The sequence below is a fragment of the Melanaphis sacchari genome, unplaced genomic scaffold (genome assembly GCF_002803265.2).
Source record: "Melanaphis sacchari strain LSU unplaced genomic scaffold, SCAv2.0 Contig122_pilon_pilon, whole genome shotgun sequence".
Classification (NCBI taxonomy): Eukaryota; Metazoa; Arthropoda; class Insecta; order Hemiptera; family Aphididae; genus Melanaphis; species Melanaphis sacchari.
The window spans coordinates 855972-862020 of record NW_020270484.1 but is presented as its reverse complement, the minus strand read 5'-3'; positions in this window follow the sequence as shown (position 1 = coordinate 862020).

Here is a 6049-nt window from a genome sequence, read left to right as displayed (position 1 = left end):
CCTAGACATTTCCTATACTAGTCAATGTAAAAATCACCTGTTAAGACGCTCAGTTTTTCTCTGTCTAATCGGGTAAAACGCTCTTTTTTTCAGCAGATTACGATACATTTTAGTAGTTTTGTGAAAATAAAAATAGAATTTTTAGTACTATACGTGTTCTTATCGTTTTATTTTATCGCTATACCTATTTTATCATTACTTATTATAACAGTTTTACTGTATTTCATCGTCTACTCCTACAATAACTACTGGTTTGCAACATTTATCGGAAATTCGGAAAGTATTATCCTGTGTTGAAAATTCCGAAGAAATGTTAGGTTGTCTTAATAAAATTGAAAACTTTCTTGCTGAAACACATTGTCAGAACCTTAAACAATCAAAAATAGATCATTTTTTTAATAAACAATAATAAAATATGTATGTAATAATAATATTTTTTTAAATTAAATTCAGTAGCACAAAAATATAAGTATGTATGTATATTGTAATTATAATTAATTTATAAGTGTATTTCTCATTAAATTATGTTTAATAATAAAAAATAAACTCGATATTTCAACCACATCATTTTGTTTCATTCCCGCATAAGACGCTTTCTCGCATAAGACGTTTTAGAGAGCTGGTCCCTTAAAGAGCGTCTTAAGCGAGTTTTACTGTAGTTGTTTATAATATATTATATAACCATTGATCAGTGATTACATCTGGGAGTGGGATAGGGCTAATTATTAAACATTTCTCAATACTATTATAACCTTTATTATACATTGTCATCAGACGGGACTATTGGCAGCCGACAGAATATTTAGGACTATAATAAAATACGAATAATTATTATTCCAGCTAGGCCTCTTTAAACGACTTTATATAGGTATTGTCGGTATTGAATATTGACTACCTATCAATTATTTATTAAAAGTATTAATTTTTTTAGTATAATTTTCACTGTATTACTAAAAAAAATATCTCTAAATACCTAATATAATAATATTTAAAATAATAACAAAAAGTAAAAACAAATATATCCAATTTATATCTTTTAAAAATTATTTTTCTTGTTGTATACACTTATTTAAAATTAACATTTTTAGTTATATTTCGTGTTGAGTAAATGAATAGACAAATCTGTTAGTAAACCCTTAAGTAACATGCTCGTTCTTCATTAATTTTTAATTCATCACTTGCTTGAAAAAATGTGCTCGCGTGTGATTATCGGTGTCTGGTAGTAATTTGATGTAATTCAAGTTAAGAAAAGCCTTTTTTGCACGATTGTATGATTTTACGCGATACACAGCATAATGCTATTGATAATATTAAGTGCGGTAATATTGTAATAATTATTATCAAACCATATATACAATTACTCTGAAATAGAACATTTTAAAATATTATAGGGGGGGGGGGTAGCTAATTTTGTGTCTGTGTGTGTTACTGCACTAATGTTGTTTTTTAAATACATACACTTTATTTATCATAAATAATAAATATTTTATTATACTGGGTATAATGTCGTAACGCATAACACAACTCGAGTATTGTAGTGTAGGCACTACGAACTGTTTATTTTGTTAATATAGTAATAATTGAGGCGCATCAAAACGTTTGTGAGGAGTGAAGAACAAAACGTGGATATGCGCGTTGGCGAGCGAGTCAAGCTCGTTCGAACTTATCAAACGTTTTCCGGACAGCAAATCGGTCCCGTAAAAGCCTATCGGGATGGGATTAATGCACATTAATATACGTTTCCCCTCATCGTTTCTGTGCGCGTAATAAAATATTTAAAACGAGCGTCCTGTGTTTTATATTACGCATATATTCATATTCGGCTGTGTATATATATACATACATACACGTGGTACTGGTCGGTGTCGTAGCACTGAATGCTGCGGAACGTGGTGGTGCGCCCCGCATCGGAACGGTTTTATATTTTCTGAATATTCCCGCGACGTTCCGGCACACAAAACGTATATAAATAGTATATACAACTATAAAACACAAAGCCGATTCAGGTGCATGTACGCGCGTATATTATATTGACGACCCGAGGAGCGTTTACTACCGGAATAGCATACGATAAAATAGTATATATGTATACGATATACATGTATTGGTTTACGCGTATGTATAAAATGTATGTGTACGTATATACGTCGTTTAATCTACGGCTCGTAAAACTAGACGAGCGTTGGTCGCGCACTAATCGCGATTTACGGCATTTAATCGAAATCCAAAAAGGCCACCGCTGCAGTGGCATCGGACCTCCGGTCCGGACAGAGAGGGACCGAGAGAAACTGAGAGAGAGAGAGAGAGAGAGAGAGAGAGAGAGAGAAAGAGAGTGAGCGAGTATGAAAGAGCGGGTGAGTGAGAGAACGAGTGAGACGACGCCAATAACAGTAACAATAAACGCCACTGCAATCGACCCCGCGCGCACGACACGGTACGTTTGTTTTAATTGTTTTGGCCGCAGTGGAATTATAAACACGGCAAAGGCGTTACGGTACCTACCGTTCCCTCTGCGAGTGTATAGTTATATTGGACATAGTAGGTATATATTATATTGAATAGTTGTGGGCGAAAATCGTATTATCATTATTATATTGTTATTATATAATGCAGCGTGATTCACCAACCACGCTCATTCCTATTTTTCATTTAATAACGAATTTATTAATATTGGGATTTTCGGAATTTTTAAACAAACGTATCACATTAAAATTATTGAGATTTTTTTTCTAAACAACATCATTGTGGAAATAGGTTCAAACTTTCATTCAAATGAGAACCCACGTTTTTATAAAATGTGTATGCATTTGATTAAAAATTTGAACGAGTAGTGTTTCAGTTATAAAAGAGTTAATATTAAAGATAATAGTCCAAAAAAGAAGAGATTTAAAATATATTATGTAGTATAGGTATTCGTTCTAATATTTATTACATTATATTTTTAATATTTTTTATGAATTATAGTTTACAAATATTGATAATTGAATATATAAATTACTATAGCCTTTATATTATCTTCTGAACTCATTATTATGGACCTAAATTTTCAGAAAAATTATCCACTAGGTTATATAACTTATTTTGTAAAAAGTAGTTTTTATTTAATGAACAGAACTTTGGTTTTCTATAATAGAAAGTATTTTTAAGATTTAAGTAGTTAAAAAAAATCTCAAGTACTTAAAAATGTATAGTTATTAATTAATAATTATATTTTGAATAGTTACAATCATTATTATCATGGGAAAAAGTTAGGTTAGGTGAGCATATTTTGTGATTCACCTGGTATAAATTATACATATTGCATCAGAAGAATATTTTTTTCATATCGATAAAGTTTTTATTTTAAACAAAATTTGAAACGTTACAATTCGTACATCGATTTGAAATGTTACGCTACGTCGACAACATTTGGTGTTACAATTTATTTAAATTATTTAATAAAATTATAACAATAGTTAAGTATTTTATGAATGTTTAATAAAAAAATATCGCTGAAATAAAAAAAATGTATTTTTTATAGTGGGACATTAAAAAAAAAATCACCGATATTGTGTAAAACTGTATAGTTAAAAAATAAAAGTTAATAATAATAAAAAATATTATGTATCTAATTATGTCAAATTCAAAATATGTGAAAAGAAAAACTTTCTACTCGTCGAAAAGTGGTTTATTTTAAATATTGATCCAATATTGTTATTTATTGTTAGCAATGTGGTAGACCGAAAGAAAAATTTGAAAAGAAATAAATAATAATAAATTAATCAACCCTTTCGAAGTCCTTCAATAGGTCGTAAATCGTAATCTTAATTATTATTGCATTAATGCACAATAAAGTTTAACTCAAACTGTGCTCAAAGTTTTGCTGACCCAACATAATATGACAGATACAAATGTATTGCGGATGAATAAATCAAACAAAAATAAAAAAATATATTTTGTTTCATATAAATTATGATGACATTGAATTTTCATCATAATAATATCAATATGCAGAATGAAGCAACTATCATAAGCTACGAAGAGAACATTTAACACCATCATATGGAATTACGTTGGAGATGATAATTTATATTTATGTATAATGAATTAATATATATTAATATGTTGTATCGCGTTGGAGGTTTATGGATGTTATTGTGAAATATGCACTCGATGACAACTGTGACGATAACTCTATACAAAATAATATACACGGAGTATCGTATTTTTTCGAAATTCCATTTTGTTATTTCTATTTTATCTTCGGGTACCTATGTTCTATATATAATGTATACAACAATGGCTGTAAAAAAATAATAATATATTTGTACGACACCGGAGTTACGTGGACCGGAACCGCAGAACCGAAATCTTTTTAAGCGTTTGCCTTTGTGAAAATAAAGAACCAACTCGTTTTTCCCTTTTAGTTTTTTGGCCCTCCGCTATCGGTGCGGTATCGGTACAATATTGAATTTTTATTGCCGGAATCCATTAGCGATCCCTATTCATTCGCGTTGTTTTTTTGCACGAAATACGTAATATACTAAACCATAGCAGAGCAGTAATTCTTTACATAAAGAAAATCGTACGATATGCTAAACGACGAACGCTCGAGGGGCTGATTCCAATTTTTTTTTTAAACGAAAAAAAAACAATGCAAATTTATGAAGCATAACAAAAATATACATACGCAAAATACGCGTTTAAGGTTTGAGCAAGTACGAATTTATTTCCATTCAAAATACATAACCGATATTTGCTGCGTGGTAATCGTTTTTGTTATTTTATTATTTAAAAGAAAAATTTATTTTTTGGTCATTTTTTTGTTGGATTAATCTTCCATGGTCATTATATTACTCAGATTTCTGTTGTGCGCATAATATGTATTTATATTTTGTACACACAAGAAGTTCAAAACGTAACAGTAATAGTTGTGTACTACAAATGTAACTTTGTTGGTTTTTATTTTTAAGTAATACATACTTTACAATGTGTAATGTGTTCAATAATTATAATAATTAATTTACGCGTTTTCGACACAAATCCAATCATTTGATTATATCGCAGTACACTGAATATAATATTTATACTTGTCTATAAAGCTTATAAATTTATGAAATTTTAGAATAAGTACTCTGTTTTCAAGTAAACATAAAACACAAAAATCATAAATACTATTTGGAATCGTTTAATACTCGAAATATAGGTACTGTACACGTATGACGGTTGTAATCTGAAAATAAGGACGAAATATACTGCAGTCTTCAAATATTGTGCTATAATACTGCAGAATACCTATATTATATTGTCAAAGGGCTTTTTATGTCATCATTTGGCGCCGATTCGTATGTAGGAATACAGAAAAAAAATGTTTTGCCGGTGTATCGTTCGTCGAGGGATTTTCTATTACCGTCGTTATGTCCGTCTTACGGTTGTATATCAAAGGAAAGAATGCGAACGACAAACGATCGGGAGGGCTTAAGGAGATTTTCCAGAGTCGTTGCATAAATAAGTATTACAGTGGCGACACTGTCCCGCGAATTGCCATAACAGTGCCGAATTACTTGGTTTCTTTTCCGGAACGTTTGATACGGTTTCGAGAGCCAAGGCGATTCCATGTCGTATGCAAATGGTCCGTGGGTAGAGGGCGGGAGGGGACACTTAAAGAAAAAAAATCCTTAAGCCCGTTATATTAGGCAAATCCGCGTTCGTTTGGCCGCCAGAACCGTATACACGAGTTTTACATTTATTATTATTATTATTATTATTTATTCGTGTCTGTGCCCGCCGTATATGAGGTATTTAGGTGTTCTTTTATGGCCCTCGCGGCTTATATTCCCCGCGAAAAGTTATTCGTTTTGATTAAATTTTATTGTCCGCACAAGTCGTTTTGACCGATCCGAACGATAAAAACAACAACAACAACAGCAAATCCGCTCGTTATTATTACGATGCGCGTATATTTAGATGATATTATGTATGACATATATTTACATTCGTATAGTCCCCTTGAGCGATATCCTCTCTTCATCACCCTAGGATCTTTTCCTCTCGGATTGAGTAGGCCATG